This window comes from Trichechus manatus, unplaced genomic scaffold (assembly GCF_000243295.1).
Source record: "Trichechus manatus latirostris isolate Lorelei unplaced genomic scaffold, TriManLat1.0 scaffold00008, whole genome shotgun sequence".
Lineage (NCBI taxonomy): Eukaryota > Metazoa > Chordata > Mammalia > Sirenia > Trichechidae > Trichechus > Trichechus manatus.
Genome location: NW_004443944.1, coordinates 7,385,357 through 7,401,745, shown reverse-complemented (window position 1 = coordinate 7,401,745; position 16,389 = coordinate 7,385,357). Strand labels below are relative to the sequence as shown.

Sequence of the window (16,389 nt, the reverse complement as noted above, 5' to 3'; positions counted from 1 at the left end):
GTTCAGCCTCTATTTGGAACATGGCTAGTGGGAATGGCAGAGGAAGGGAGTGGAAAAAGGAAATGAAAGATGAAGAACCACACACAGTAAATGGGTAATTTCATGAATAAAAATCAGCACAAAGGTGGTTCCTATGAAGTGGAGGTTAAATATATGCCAGATTTCCAACTTCTCCAAGCTGCTGTGCCAGACCATCATCTTGACACCAGCCACTCCCCCTCCCTTCAGCACTCTTCTTTGCCCTGTTCGGTTTGGTAATTTGCTGCAACGTCTCCGAGAACTCATGAACTGTACTTATAGTTAAGTTGTTTATTGGGATACAACTCAGGAAACAACTCAGAATAGGATGCTTCTGGAAAGTAAGGATACAACTCAGCATGCAGTTGCCCAATCAGGACAGCTTTCTGGCAGGATAACCCTTGGAAGCAAAAATGCTCCCCACTGTTGCATTTCTCCATCAGGACTTAGAACAATTCTGCTGTCTGGGCCTCCATGCCATCAGGGCATCTCTGCTGCTAACTGGCCCAGCTCATAAACAGTGTAACAGCTTACTCAGCTCTCTAGACTGTTCTTTGCCATCAAGTCTCTCTGCAAGTGGCCCAGCTCATAGCCAGTGTAGCAGCTTCAGGGCCACTCATACCCCATGTGGCTCTGCTCCTGTCAGCTCAGCTTTCAGGCAGCATTTCTCTACCAAGAGATCTCAAAAACCTCTGCTTTGCAGTCACTTATATATCCTGGTCCTTATCCTTTACAAGCAGGGCATTCCTCATCAGATCAGAGTTCAACCAATCCTCAATCACCCATGAGATGTCAATCAACTCAGGTCTTATTAATCGCCAGTCCAGGCCAGACGAAAGTGTCAAAGCATCAAGCTGTTTACAGCTTATTTAGGAAATGTTAATCAACCCAGGTAATCCCCTGGGAAAAAGAAACAAACCTCCTGAGGTGAAAATAAGCTGGGAGCCCCCTCCACTAAGTTGCTTCTCCAAAGAAATAGGGCAAAGGCAACAACTCCTAAGGGATTCAGGGGAAAATCTCCCAAGTTGTTTTTCCGAAGAACCAAGGCAAAAGGCCACATAAAGGAACTCATTACACCACAAACAGGCTGTTAAAAATTCTACCCTGTAACACTTCTGCTTACAGTTCACTGGCAAAACAAGTCACATGGTTGGCCACTCTTTGAGTTCAACAAGGCAGGGATATATCCTAATAGCGAGAGGCCACACAAGGGGCGTGGCCAGACTGTTTCATGAAATAATAAAACATGCTAGAACAAGGTCTCAAGCCCACAAACCCAATCCCATCCAGCCAAGTCCCCACTATTGAATGGGACTTCAATGTGCTGGCATCTGTGGCCATGCCCAGGATACAAAAATAAAGAACAGTTCCTAGGCTCACCATAAACAGGCAGAAATACTAACCAAGAAAAACCTAACTCAGCACAGAAAGAACAGATGCTCTCTTAGCAAACCCTAAAAATCTACAGACAGTCGGGTGAGATTCCCAATGAGGGGTTAACTTGAAGCATCCTTGAAAAAATAAAGGGGAGGGGAAGGAAGGGCCTGGGTAGTTTGAGCCTCTTCTCAGAATGCATGTGCACAGATCTTTGCAGAAAATGTTTGAAAACAGGTTAGGCTTATAGGAAAGAAAGAGGAATTGTTTGTAAAGGCTGTGGTCTCAGACATAAGTCTCCAGGCACACCACCCCTGCCGTACGTCATATAAAAACAGCGTTTTGCCACAATTTGTTGGAGCACTTTGTAGTGTTGTCCCATTGCAGTTATTACTATTCCTCTATAAAACTCTTTTTCTTTCACTCCTAAAAGATTATTGGATTTTGTTACTTGACATTTCTGGCATCAGAAGTGGGATATTGAAGGTGCACTGCTTGAAGTGACCAATGAGGAGTTGAGGATTTGTGCCCTGGTACAAGGCATTTGGGCTCTCCCCCTCCACGAGCTCTTGAGACTCATCAATGGGTAAATAACCTTTCAAATCCAAGTTCTGCTCTCTTTGCATTGAACGCTCTTTGAGTTTTATTGAAGGACCTGTTTTTGTCTGGATCTGTTTTCTCTGTCCTTGCAAGGTAGGTTTCACTATCTTCTAGAAAAATGGGAAATGCCCTAAGGGCAAACTGGTGCCACACTCTGGAACTCCTGCCCACTACATGAACAAGCACCTTGGTCCTTCAAGGTGTGTGTTTTTGCCTGGCTGGCATAACCTTAAAAAAGATAGTCTGGAAAATCAGTGGCCACTCTGGGGTTCTTTTGAACTTTCAAAATTGGTTCTTCTGTGTAGTAGATTAGAAAACTAAGGCTCCTGAAGCAATCAATCTGAATGGGATGCCTATTTTCACTGGTATTTGGAGACCTCCAGAAGACATCAGAACAGCAACAATGCTATGCTGCAGAAAACTATTTCCAAATTTACTAAACAAAATAAGAAACTGCAATATCAAAATTCAGCCCCTATCCCCCCTGCACCATTGCCAGTTGCTACTCCTTTGATTCCTTCTTTGCCTTCTTATTCCTCTAACAACACTTTATCTGAGCTCCCTTCTTTCCAACAAAATCGGCCAAGAAACCTGTCTGAAATGCCATTTAAAATCAGTCCTAGTATGGATGCAGAGGTCTTCCCGGTATTACTTTTATTCCTTGGACGTGCTCAGAATTACTTAACATTGTGAAAAATTTTCTTCTTTGGCAGTTCAGAAGGAATGAAACCAGGTTCCGTATGGTTGTTACAAAGGAATCCCAGAGCTCTTAAGCCGTAAAAACTGTGTGTACAGGTTCAAGCATCTTAAAAGCCTCTAGGGTGTTTGTCACCAACAGAAAGATACCTGTGAAAGACACCCATGAAAGGATAAGCTGAGACATGAGATGGCCAGAGCATTAGGCTTCCCACCAGCTGCAAGACAACTCTCATGCAACGGAAGCACTCTGTGAAACAAAACACTGCCCAAACCCCACGGCAGACGCCTACTAGAAATTTTATTTGACTCTGGGAAACCAAAGTTTCAATCCTAACTTTTTAAATCTTTGATAAATGACCCTGGATTTCTCCTACCAGGACGCCAGTTTAGAATACATGTTCAAAAACACTATAAGCTGAATATAATGGAAGAAATTTAATTTCAGTGAAAACTTTGGGTAAATGAAAAGTTCCCATTTGCATTGGTGTTTTGAGAACTTTGCTCAGTGCTCAGTTTCAGTCAAAGGGTCTGAATAAAATCCTTCCATCTTGAGACTGTGGCAAGTTAATGAATTTATCTAGGACTGACTTTTCTGTTTGAGTTGATCTTACCAAAGAATTGCTGTATATATTTTACAAAACTGGGTGGCTTGTATTGTATGGTATTGTAGAAGCCTGGTTTTTGAGCTGGCCTCACAGATCAGTGAGTTTCTGTGATTTTTGTTTCATTTTGTTCTGAGAGCTTGCCTCTAGTCTAGAATGTTGTGTCTGAGTTTCTGTCCTGTATCAAGTTGGAGGCCATGGTTAGCATTTGCTGTCTTTCACGAGGCAGTCTTAAATATAGGTTTTTTTCTCTTTCAAGAAAAACTGCTTCTTGCACCTCTCATGATCTGGGCTTTTAGTAGCTACTTTGATAAACCTTGATATAAATTGGTCTATTTGAGAAGTGCAATGATCAAGGATGGGCTGTTTATTTTGATTCGTATAATAAGGCTTGAAGAAGGACAAATTACTCTAAATTGTATCTCTAAAGGATCCAATAAAGCATGCAAAAGATAGGGTTATGAAGATATAGTAATTTCCTATCTACAGATGGTATTATTAAATCAGAATATAATATTTGCTCAAAGAACTTATTCTGATTGGTTTAATAAAAAAATAAACACATAAATTTAATAGTTCAAATATTTCCAGGAATTACTAAAAGTGAACTCATTCTAACAAAGGTTTTTATATACTATACTATGTCTATCTTAAAAACAAAACCTTTCTAAGTAACTTAAGGTATATATTACATAAAATGTGTTTTATTTAAGGAGTAATTTTGTCTTAAAGTAAAACTAGTAGTTCCAGAATGGAAAAATGGATGCAAAGGACAAGACTACAGGAAAAAATGGCTAGCCAAGACTTGATGGGTTTGTTTACAAAATTGCTAAAGAGCTTTGGTATTTATTGGGTAGATAAAAGGTTATGATGAAGAGAACGCAAAACTGCTTACCAAGAGAACAGATAAGAATAAAAGAGAAAGAATCTGGTTTCTTTTGTCTTTCAAACTACTTAGGCCAACTTAAACACATGTAAATAACTGACATGACCTATTCTTGGCTTTGCTCATGAACCAAATGAGAGGGTGGGCGGCAGCATCAGGCCTCCCTGGCCTCCAGCCTCTGAGGCCATGCAGCTCCAGGGAACCCCTCCCCCCACCAGTAACTAGTCCTTTTATACAAAAGAAAATAAGATAAATAATGTGGACATTGAAATCTAAAAAAAACAAAAAGGCTGTCTTAGTATAGTTATCAAAAACTGGGTAGATCCCCATCATAAAAGAACTGTAAACAAGTTCCCTCTATTGAAGAGGATTTCAAAGAAGCCAAAAGATAGAAATCACAAAGAGACACGCCTGAAATGAAATGGTAGGATGGAATGGAGACATTTTGATTCTAAAAAACAACAACAACAACAAAAAAGTTAATAAAAGCTAAGGTTAAATTGAACATTAAAGGAAATGAAAAAGGGCTGAATGAAAATGCTATTTAAATAAACTTTATTTCAACATTTTTGGTTAATTTACTGATATTAAAAAGAGTTAATAAATACTCATCATAATTGAAGTCTATAGGCTCTTTTTATGCCACAAAGAAATACACATTGAAACCTGGGTCTAGCAATAAGTATATTCAGTGCTGCAACAGACATGTAAAAAGGACAAGAAATTTAAAAGGTTTATTAACAAGGGAATTTATTTAATACGGTCAAAGTTTTTATCTGACTGGCTAAAGTTTGATGGGTTAATTTTTGAGATTCTTTAAGAACTTCTGATGTTAAATAAGCATGTAAAGCAAAGAGCTTGATTTCTCATTGTTAAAATAACAAAATTTCTTTAATTACTGGGTTAAATAGCTAATTTATTCTTTGTGTAATCTAGCTCAAAGGCAAGGGTTCAGCCTCTCATTACAATAAAATTCCTGAGTTGAAAACTAAGATGTGTAGCTTTGAGAAAAGCTAAGGTTTTTACCTTTAAGATCTTCAATTAAATAACTCAAAATATTGCTTGTCGTTAATCTATGATAAACTCTTGACAACTCTGGAACTTTGTGGAAAGCCATAAAAGATTTGTTCCGCTTTAAAAAGGGAAGCGTGCTAAAAGAAAAAGGTTTATTAATGTGTTATAAGTTACATGAAACATGTTGTCAAATCAGGAGAAGTGCCAAATTTTCTGAGTTACAATTTATGCGTCAGTGATGTTTGCCTGATATTAGACAACCAGTGCATAATGTTATGTCAAAATTTTATCACTTACTTCTTTAATTGCCAACATGTTCACAACTTTATTCTTTTGAGTCTAGCATTATCAAAGCCAGTGGTTTAACTGGGGAATTCACATCATTTGCCCATGGAGTTTTTCATTACTATTCAGATGTACAGAGACTTGATAATCATCTTGGTATATTCTCGGTACATCTTGACTAGATGGTATTACATCTCAAGATTATTATCCGTTATATCTGAAGCTCTTTGAAAGTAAGGTTAATTGCTATGTTTAGAGATATTTTTGTCTGTTTTTTTTTTTAATTGACTTTATTTGGCTTTGCACTACTTTTGTAATTAATTCAAATCAGTTCTTTACCTTTAAGAAGTATTATCATTATAAGTTATCATCACCATATTAAGCTTTGTCATCCGCAGATAAGTTTTTACTTCTGGCTTAAAATCTTCTTTTCTTTCAGCAAGCAAGGTTGTGTCATCTGCATATCGCAGGTTGTTAATGAGTCTTCCTCCAATCCTGATGGCGTGTTCTTCTTCACACAGTTCACCTTCTCAGATTACTTGCTCAGCATACAGACTGAATTTGTTGTTGTTGTTCTTAGGTGCCACTGAGTCAGTCCCCACTCATAGTGACCCTATGTACAACAGAACAAAACACTGCCCAGTCCTGCGCCATCTTCACAATCATTGCTATGCTTGAGCCCATTGTTACAGCCACTGCATCAATCCATCTCATTGAGGGTCTTCCTCTTTTTCACTGACCCTCTACTTTACCAAGCATGATACCTTTCTCCAGGGACTGGTTCCTCCTGATAACATGTCCAGAGAATGTGAGATGAAGTCTCGACATCCTTGCGTATAAGGAGCATTCTGGCTGTACTTCTCCCAAGACAGACTAAAAAAGTATGGTAAAAGCATACAACCCAGACGCACACCTTTCCTGACTTTAAAACCACACAGTATCCCCTTGTTCTGTTCAAACAACTGCCTGTTGGTCAATGTACAGGTTTTTCATGCACACAGTTAGGTGTTCTGGAACTTCCACTCTTTGCAACGTTATCCATAATTTGTTATGATCCACACAATCAAATATCTTTGCACAGTCAATAAAATACAAGCAAACATCTTTCTGGTATTGTCTGCTTTCAGACAAGACCCATCTGACATCAACAAGGATGTTCCTCGTTCCACGTCCTCTTCTGCATCCAGCTTGAATTTCCAGCAGTTTCCTGCTGACATACTGCTGCAATCGTTTTTGTATTATCTTCAGCAAAATTTTACTTGCTTGTGACATTAACGATATTGATAATTTCCTCTTTGTGTTGGATCACCTTTCTTTGGAATGGATACAATTATAGATCTCTTCCAGTTGGCTGGCTGGGAAGCCATCTTCCAAATTTCTTGGCATACACAAGTGAGCACCTCCTGTGCTGCATTCATTTGTTGAAGCATCTCAGTTGGTATTCTGTCAATTCCTTGAGCCTTGTTTTTCCAAGATTCCTTCAGTGTAAACTGACTTCTTCCCTCAGTACCAATGGTTCTTGATCATATGCTACTGCCTAAAATGGCTGAAAAACTAAATCTCTTTGGTACAGTGGCTCTGTGTATTCCTGCATCTTCTTTTGATGCTTCCTGTGTTGTTCGTATTTTGTCCGTAGAATCCTTAAAATTGTAACTGGAGGCTTGAATTTTTTCCTTCAGCGCTTTCAGCTTGAGAAATGCCGAGTGTATTCTTTCTTTTTGGTTGTCTAACTCCAAGTCTTTGCACATTTCATTACAATACTTTACTTTGTCTTCTTGAGTTGCCCTTTTAAATCTTCTGTTCAGCTCTTTTACTTCATCATTTCTTCCATTTGTTTTAGCTACTCAATGTTCAAAAGCAAGTTTTAAGAGTCTCTTCTGATACCCATTTTGATCTTTTCTTTCCGTTTTGTCCTTTTAAAGACTTTTTGCTTTTGCATATATAATGTCCTTATGTCATTCCACAACTCATCTGATCTTCAGTCATCAGTGTTCAGTGTGTCAAATCTATTCTTGAGATAATCTTAAATTCAGGTAGGATATACTGAAAGTTGTAGCTTGCTTCTTGTGCATTTAATTTTCTTGGCTTCAATCTGAACCGGCATATGAGCAAGTGATGGTCTGTTCCACAGCTGGCCCCTGGTCTTGTACTGACTAATAATATTGAGGTTCTCCGTCGTCTCTTTCCACAGATGTAGTCGAACTGATTCCTGTGTATTCTGTTTGGTTAGGTCCACGTGTAAGGTCGCTGTGTATGTTGTTGGAAAAAGGTATTTGTAATAAATAAGTCGTTGATCTTGCAAAACTCTATCATGAGCTCTCCAAATGTGTATCGCCTAGGCCATGTTTTCCTACTACCGATTCCTCGTTTCCAACTTTTGCACCCAACCAGCAGGAACTATCAATGCGTCTTGATTGCACATTTGATCAATTTCAGACTGCAGAAGTTGGTAAAAATCTTCAATTTCTTCAACTTAGGCATTTAGTGGTTGGTGTGTCAATCTGAATAATAATCGTATTAACTGGTCTTCCTTGTTGACATATGGGTATTATCCTATCACCGACAGCATTATACTTCAAGATAGATCTTGAAATGTTCTTTTTGATGATGAATGCCATGCCATTCCTCTTTGTCATTCCCAGTAGACCATACGACTGTCTGGCTCAAAATGGCCAGTACCAGTCTATTTCAGCTCATTAATACCTAGGATATCAATCTTTATACATTCCATTTCATTTCTGACCACTTCCAATTCTGCTAGATTCATACTTCATACATTCCACAGTCCAATTATTAATGGATTTTTGGAGCCATTTCTTCTCATTTTGAGTCATGCCACATCAGCAAATGAAAGTCCTGAAAGCCTGAGTCCATCTATGTCATTAAGGTCGACTCTACTTTGAGGAGGCAGCTCTTCCCCAGTTGTTTTTTGAGTGCCTTCCAACCTGAGGGGTTCATCTTCCAGCCCTATATCAGACAATGCTATTCACAAAGTTTCACTGGCCGATTATTTCAAAAGTAGACCACCAGGTTTTTCTTCCTACACTTAGTCCAGAAGATCTGTCCACCATATCTGACCCTGCTGGTATTTGAAATACTGGCGGCATAGCTTCCAGCATCACAGCAACATGCAAGCCATCACAGTATTATAAGCCAACAGAAGAGTGATCTTTACCAACCCTAGGTCTAAAGGTTGTGTGGGCAGCTAGCAGAATCAGGAGACAGAAATATGTAGGGAGGATTGCTTGACAGAAGTTTTGGCCTTCAGCAGAGTTATACAATTAACTGGGATGATCCAGTACAGAGGGAGCCAGGAGAATAAACACATAAACACAGCACAGGAGGGAATTTGGCAAAGGTAAAAAAGCCATCTGAACTAATTTCCTCTTAAAGCTGTGAGTAATTGTTATGAATTGAATTATGTATCCCCCCCCAACAAATATGTATTGCAGTCCTAACTTTTATACCTGTGGATGTAATCCAATGTAAATACTTCACATGTACTGTAACATAATGCAATCACCTTTCCAAGGCATTCTAATGTAATGTCATCAGTGAATCAGTTTGTGTCACAGCATAATAGAGTGAGTCCTAAACCTAATCACTTCTGAGTTATAAAAAGAGAACAGAAAACACACGTGGTGGAAAGATGACGTGAGGATCGTCTACAAGCCAGGGGACCAAAAAACACCCGAGTCTACCTAAAGGGAAGGAAATGTCACTATTTATTGAGTTCGGGCAGAGTCAGAGGTAGGCAATTAGAAATGGTCCTTTTTAGTAGGTGAGTGGCATAATCACTTTTGCCTCAGAGAAACAACTCAAAACACAGGGTGAAGGGTAAATGAAATGTGGAGAAGAGATGAAAATCTGGGTAGCACAGAAGTAGACACAAAGGGAGGGGAAGAACAAAAGGGCATACCTATCAAGGCAGAATTGAGAGACTCAATAACTAATTAGATGGATGGAAAATATAAAATAACAAGGAGGTAAGGACTCAAGTGTTCCAGTTTGTGAGCAGGTGTGGAAGTTGCAGCCATTAACAGAAATCAACAGTAGGTAAAGAAAAAAACAAGGAAAAAGGAAAATTCACCTTGCTGAATTGTAGATGCTCCTACCTATAATGCTTCTTCCTGTTGAAAGACTGAAGGGTTTGAACTGTAAAATGACATTTTTAGAACAAATGGAAAAAACTCAAAACAAACTGAGTATTAAGGCATTAAAGAATTACTGTTAATTTTGTTGACTGCAATAAGAATACTCTAGTTGTATTTTCAAAAAACTATCCTTACCTCTTGGAAATGCATGCTATAGTATTTACAGGTGAAATGGTATGTCTACGATATACTTCCAAATACTCTAGCAGAGAAAACAAAATATGGTGGTTGGGGTTACTGGATGAAACAAGAACAGCAGAGTGTACATAACTCATGAAGCTCACAATCCTGACCCCAGCCATGTTATACTCATTTTAACTTTTGTAATGTACTACTTTTTCTGTAAAATGGGAATTTTGATTACTAACTTTCAAATTGGCTGAGGGAATCAAGTATCGCACTGGCGGTCGGGTACAGTGTCTGGCAAAGAATAACTGCCCATAAATGACGACAACTATTATTCTTATTTTCACAGCAGCTGGCACAGTCATTGGAATCCAGCTACCAGGATAAAATGCTGCTGAGGCAAGAATGGTGGTAACCTGAATGAGACCACAGGTCTGGGGTAACACTCCTTGTACAGGCTCTTCTCCTTAAAATAGGCCTGGTACATAGAAAAGCAGACAGGGCTTCTGAGCCTCAAACAGGATACTGCAGGGCACAAAATGTCAAGGACATGCAAAGCACATTCACCCACTATACGGAGCAGATGACATACTGTAGGAATGTGAAAGGCAAGTGGTACCCACCCAGAAGGAGTCTGACAGGAGCCAGGAGTCCTCCCTTTCTCTACACGGTCCTCTCAGGACAGGCAACGATGTGAGGTGGACCTGGGAATGAAAAAGACAGTGTGAGCCTAATGACTTTCTCTTTCTGTCCCCACATATCAGGCTAGGAAATCTCAAGTTTCAAATGAAACAAACGCCTCAGATCTGTCACAGGAAAGAAGAGTGCACAAGTGTTTACATCAGAATACAGTCTGCCCTGACATCAAGCTAATACTGAGTAGGGAATTCATCATTTTTGTGCCTCAAGGCCACAAGTTGTATTATTATTTAAAATAGTTAATACTATACTCTTACTACATACCAGAAACACTTCCAGGCATTGTACAAGTTTATCTCCCAAGAGTACTATCAGTTAGGGCTTATGGTAAACTGAGGCACAGAGACGTTATACATCTGGCTCAAGATAACAAAACTAAAGTGCCTATATTTGAACTCTAGCTGTGGAGTGCCACATTTTTAGCCAGGTAGGCAGTAATAATGTCAGCAGTGATGAACCCTGAAGGATCTAACAATTCTTCAAGTGTATCCACACACAGGGTTGAGAGGATGTAGATGAAACAAGATTATTCATGGGTTTCTTGTACTATTCTACTAAGTAGGTTTAAAGTCTGTCCTCAATGAAAAACTGAAGTCCTGATACCTGAACCCCACCAGAGATGCTGGAAGTGATCTGGAGAGTCAGCCAACAGCCCTCAGATGTTCCCACCCTACCTAACCCCCCTATATAGTCGCAAACCAGAGGTGGCCAGCTGAGCCCCAACACTTGAGGCCTAAGTAGACAGGGGATGGGGGAGTCAGCCAAATGGACAGTCACACTACAACTAAACTGGGTATCTTTGTCACAAAGTAGAGCTAGCCCCTGCCACCCAACAAACACTGGGGATAGCAGGTCTCAGAGAAGCAGCCTTGCCCCCACTCAGAAAAAAAAACTGCCTGCATGCAGGCCCCGGCCCTGCAGTTCACCACCACCAGAGTATGTTTCGCTGTCGGTCCCAGGAAGAAACCTCCTCCATCCCCTAAAATCCCGAGGGACTCCAGACCCGACAAACTCTCCCACGAACCCCTAGGAGTATTATACCAATATCAAGCTCACCTCCGATCACCCCTACCCCAACAATAACACAGCAGGTCGTGAGATACTCCCCCAGGGCCCTCTCAACTACCAGCTGGGATGTCTCCAGCCCCCACCAAAAAGAAATAAACCTTTACATGCACGACAAGTCTTGGATTCCCACTATGACTTGGAAATGCAGGACCAGGTAAGCGCTCCCCTGCCTAGCCCCGCCCAAAACCCCGGGGTTTTATATCCCTAGCCGTGCCTCCACCGACACGGGGTTTTAGTCTACTTGCCCCTGGCTGAACTCATCCCCACAGACCAAGTAATCCCGGGAATGACAACCGGAGCAGCCCTCTCTATTCGGGAATTGTTTGTCCCAGACTAATCCCACCCCTTTCAAAAAGGAAATTCGAAATTCCAGGTCTCTCTCGCCCCAGCGCCAACCGGGGGGCTAAAGTCCGCGGAGCGCCCTGCAATTCAAGCTGTCAAGGTTGCGTCTTATTCAACCTCCATGCCCCAAATGCGCTTCTTCAGCCGCGCCCCCTTCTCCAAAATGAAACATCCGGAACCGTAGGCGCTGAACCTCCAGGGCGCAGCCCCCGCCCGCCGCCGGGCCCTCTCCTCTGCCCGCCGAGCTCCACCTCGGGCCCTAACGCTAGGCCCCAGCTTTCCTGACCCTCCTTACCGCGGGGAAAAGACGCTCGGGGCTCAAGGACCCGTGAGGGCCTCGCTCGCTCCGTGCAGTCACCGGCCGCGGTACTCCGCCAGAACTACAGTTCCCAGAATCCTCGCGGCCTGCGGCTCCCATTGGCCGTCCCAAGAGAGGCTTGTGAGCCACGCGGGTCATGGACTCTGATAACAGCCACTGGGCGACAGCTTCTCTAGTCTCTTCTTAAAATACCCATTCATCACACCAGTAGTGGTTCCCGAGTGAAGTCTCCATCCCCAGACGCCTCAAATGCCACACTCAAATGCTTTCGGGGACGACTTCCGGACCCCGCCCCTCGGCGCGCGACATTACGTAAAGGCGCTTCCGGTTGGCGAGCTTGTCCCGCCCAGCGCGCTGCCTGGAAAGATGGCGTTTTCCCAACTTTTTCTGCTGAAGTGGAGCTGAGTTCCCTAGGCTTAGGTTCCGTAACATAAACCCCACCATTCGTGAGCGTGCTGCCCGCGCGCCCCTGTGGTCAGCCTCATTCTCCTTACGGGAAACAGACTGGGAAAGCAAAGCAGGCTCCCAAAGCCTCAGTGGAGCCTTTACCCTCAACTCCAGCCGTTTCCTCTCTAGTCATTTTCCTCTTGTCAAAGTTCTCAAAGTTAGTAGCAAACTCTGACCCTGCTCATGGAGAACGGAAGCCTCACTCACAGGCTGGAGCCTCGCCCCTTTGCCTTTTTTCTAGGACCTTGACTGAGAACTGGGCTACGCTGGTCCCTCTACAACACGGTAATTGGGGTTCTGCAGAACAGGTGTACTTTAGTTTAGCGCATGGAAATGGCGTTTAAATTGTAAGGGTGAATAAAAAATTGAATTTTCCCTGTTGCCAAAAGGGAAAGTACCTTTTCCTCCACAGTCTCAGGAGAATGCATACTGTATTATTCCATTTATACAACATTCTCAGAGACACGAAACTACAATGATGGAGAACAGACAGATCTGTGCTTGCCAGGGAGCGTGGCAAGGGATTATACAAAGGGATGGCACAAGAAAGATTTTTGAGTTGATGGAATTTTTCTTTATCCTGATTGTGGTGGTGTTAAAACGAATAAAGTTGAACCCACTACCTCCTGTCATATACAAATATCAATTCAAAATGAATCACAGACCTAAATGAAAGAGCTAAAACAGTAAATCTCTTAGAAGAAAATATAGGGTTAAACCTTTTAGACGTTGATTAGGCAATGGATTCTTAGATATGACACCAAAGCATAAGCTACAAAAGAAAAAATAGGTAAATTAAACTTCATCAAATTAAAAACTTCTGTGCTTCAAAGGACACCATCCAGAAAGTGAAAAGACGATCCACAGAATGTGAGAAAATACTTGAAAAACATGCATCTGATAAGGGACTTACATCTAGAATATATAATGAAATTTTACAATTCAATTTTAAAAAGCAAATATTCCAATTAAAAAATGGACAAAGAATTTGAATAGACATTGCTCCAAAGAAAATTTTTAAATGACCAATAAGGATATCAAATGATACTCAAAACCACAATGAAATACCACTTCACACCCACTAGACTGTCTTTATTCAAAAAGATAAACAATAACAAGTATATGGAACCCTCATATATTGCTAGTGGGAATAAAAAACGGTGCATCTGCTACGAAAAAGATTTTGGCGGTTCCTCAAGCAGTTAGGTATAGAGTTACCATGTTGTTGTTGTGTGCTGTTGAGTTGATTCCGACTCATAGTGACCCTATAGGACAGAGTGATCATAGAACTCAACACTTCTCCTAGAAGTATGCCCAAGAGAGTTGAAAACATACTACAGTGGGTTGAATAGTGTCCCCTGTTTATTCATGTCCACCCAGAACCTCAGGATGCGACCTTATTTAGAATTAAATTCATTGTAGAGTAATTAGCTAAGGAACTCAAGAACAAATCATACTGAATTTAGGGTAGTACCTAAATCCAATGACTGATGTCCTTATAAAAACAGGAGAAGACATAAACAGGAACACAGAGAAGAAGGCCATGTGAATACAGAGGCAGAGTTTGGAGTTATGCTGGCACAAGTCAAGGAACTCCTGGGGCCACCAGAAGCTGGAAGAGTCAAGGAAGGATTCTCCTGTAGAGGCTTCAGAGAAGCATGGCCCTGCCAATACCTCTAGACTCCAAAAGTGGGATAGAATAAATTTCTGTTGTTTTAAGCCACCAGTTTATGGTACTTTGTTATGGCAGCACTCAGAAATGAATATACATATGTTCACACAATCCCTTGTACACAAATGGTCACAGCAACACTATTCATGATAGCCAAAAACTAAAAATAACCAAATGCCCATCAACTGATAAATGGATAAACAAAATGTGGTATACACAAACAATGGAATAGTATTCAGCCATAAAAAATAATGAAGCACTAATTCATGCTACAACATAGATGAACATCAAAAACATGTTCATCTATAAATGAAGAAGCCAGACACAAAAGGCTCTGTATTATATGACCCCATTTATATGAAATGTCAAGAATAGGCAAATCCATAGAGACAGAAAGCAGATTAGTGGTTGTCAAGAGTCTAGAGGGGAGGGAGTGGGGGAATGTAAAGAGACTGTTTAAGGTTCTTTTTGAGTAAAGAAAATGTTCTGAAATTACATAGTGGCAATGGTTGCACATGGAGTCTCCATGAGGTGGAATACTGATGGCAGCTAACAACAACAACAATGGCACAGAGGGCAGTGCTGGTTCACTGGTAGAATTCTCACCTTCCATGCAGGAGTCCCAGGTTCAATTCCAGCCTATGCTCCTCAAGCACAGCCACCACTCATCTGTCCATGGAGGATTGTGTGTTGCTATGATGTTGAATGGGTTTCAGTGGAGCTTCCAGACTAAAATAGACTAGAAAGAAGGGTCTGGTGATCTACTTTCAAAAATTGGCAAGGAAAACCTTATGGATCACAATGGTTTGATCCCTTTGCGCCTGGGTTCACCAGGAGTTGGGAGCTGACTCTACAGTAGCTAACAACAACAACGTTTGCACAACTCTGTGAAAGTACTAAAACCACTGAATTTTACACAGTTGGGTAATTTTTTATTTCTGTGTATTATGCCACAATAAAGCTGTTGTTTAAAAAATAACATTAATTAGACCCCAGATCCTCTCCCTCACTCCTACAGAAGATTCAAATTTGACTCTCTGGAGAGGCTGAAGATGTGAATCTCCCATCCAGTAAAGGTCTTTCTCTCCATCCCAAATTGTGTAATTGAATATCTGCACATTCTACTTTATGAGTGGCATGTAGCTAGGAAGAGTGATCTCTAGCAGCAGGTAGAATTCAAAACAACCAGGGTAAGCTGTTAGTTGCACACTGGTGGAGATTTCCTGCCCTGGACTCTGCTACAACTCCACTAGGTTGCCTGCAAACTGTGGACCATGATTGATTACACACAGCAGCCGGGGGCTGGTGCTCCTCTCTGGCATATAGGAGTAGAAGCCATTCTCTTCATAAAATATAATGGAAGAGAGGGAGCACAGCAGAGGCCAGAGATGGATCAGCCAACAGGGTGGGTGTGACCTCCCTACTACCATGTTACTCACTAAAGCAGTAACACCCTGTAAGAAGATTTCCAGCAGGTGTGTAGGTGAACAGATGGAACGGAGCTGGTCCATGTAGTGGTAAAGTGGAGCCAAGAGGTGGTACAGGACTGAGGACTCAGCTGTGAGCACAGAGTCAGAGGAGCAGGAGTTCAGTGCAGGTGGTCAGGGTAACGCAGATACCTCTCCTCACTCCTCAGGGCTTGAAGGTGTTCTGCTTAAAGACACATTATCTCATTCAACACCCCAGAACACTTGCAGGATTAGCAGCAGAATTACCTCCACCTATCAGATGAACGGAGTCCCTAGGTGGTGCAAACAATTAAAGGCACTCCACTGCTAATCGAAAGGTTGGAGGTTTGTGTCCACCCAGAGGAGCCTCAGAAGAAAATCCTGGCAATCTACTTCCAAATAATCGTTCATCAAAAACACTATGGGATTCTGGGAAGACAGCAGTGTGAACAGACCATTGCTTCAACCCTCCCCCTCAAATACAACAAAAAATACAAAAGGAAATGGTACGCGTCTATGAGGACCCTGAATTGGAAAGCAGAGGAATGCAGCAGGGAACTGCAGACAGGGAAGAATCAACAATTCAAAAACAAGTCTCACAAGGATGTCCTTTATCACCACTCTTATTCAACATTG

General features: G+C 41.4%; 1 protein-coding gene across 1 annotated transcript in view; it reads right to left on the bottom strand.

The window, feature by feature from the left end:
• LOC101342559 (zinc finger protein 343-like) overlaps positions 1–10,419 on the bottom strand; it is a 32,567-nt gene extending 22,148 nt beyond the window's left edge. The window contains exon 1 of the mRNA XM_012559060.2: positions 9,569–10,419. The gene's annotated coding sequence lies outside the window, so the exon portion shown is untranslated. The remainder of the gene's footprint in view (positions 1–9,568) is intronic.
• Between the last annotated feature and the right edge of the window lie 5,970 nt (positions 10,420–16,389).